This window comes from Nematolebias whitei, chromosome 8 (assembly GCF_014905685.2).
Source record: "Nematolebias whitei isolate Nwh7 chromosome 8, NemWhi1, whole genome shotgun sequence".
In the NCBI taxonomy this organism is placed as follows: Eukaryota; Metazoa; Chordata; class Actinopteri; order Cyprinodontiformes; family Rivulidae; genus Nematolebias; species Nematolebias whitei.
Window position 1 is genome coordinate 33,224,117 of NC_056505.1, and position 259 is coordinate 33,224,375.

General features: G+C 50.6%; 1 protein-coding gene across 1 annotated transcript in view; it reads left to right on the plus strand.

Moving 5' to 3' along the window:
* The window catches only part of arhgap25 (Rho GTPase activating protein 25), a 37,767-nt gene that overhangs the window by 18,590 nt on the left and 18,918 nt on the right, over positions 1-259 (plus strand). The gene's annotated exons all lie outside the window — the stretch shown is intronic.

Genomic DNA, 259 nt, shown 5'->3' on the forward strand with positions numbered 1-259 from the left:
ATCTGCTGCATGGTCCTGCAGAGACCACCAAGTGGTAAAACATCTGCTGCATGATCCTGCAGAGACCACCAAGTGGTAAAACATCTGCTGCATGGTCCTGCAGAGACCACCAAGTGGTAAAACATCTGCTGCATGGTCCTGCAGAGACCACCAAGTGGTAAAACATCTGCAGCATGGTCCTGCAGAGACCACCAAGTGGTAAAACATCTGCAGCATGGTTCTGCAGAGACCACCAAGTGGTAAAACATCTGCTGCATGG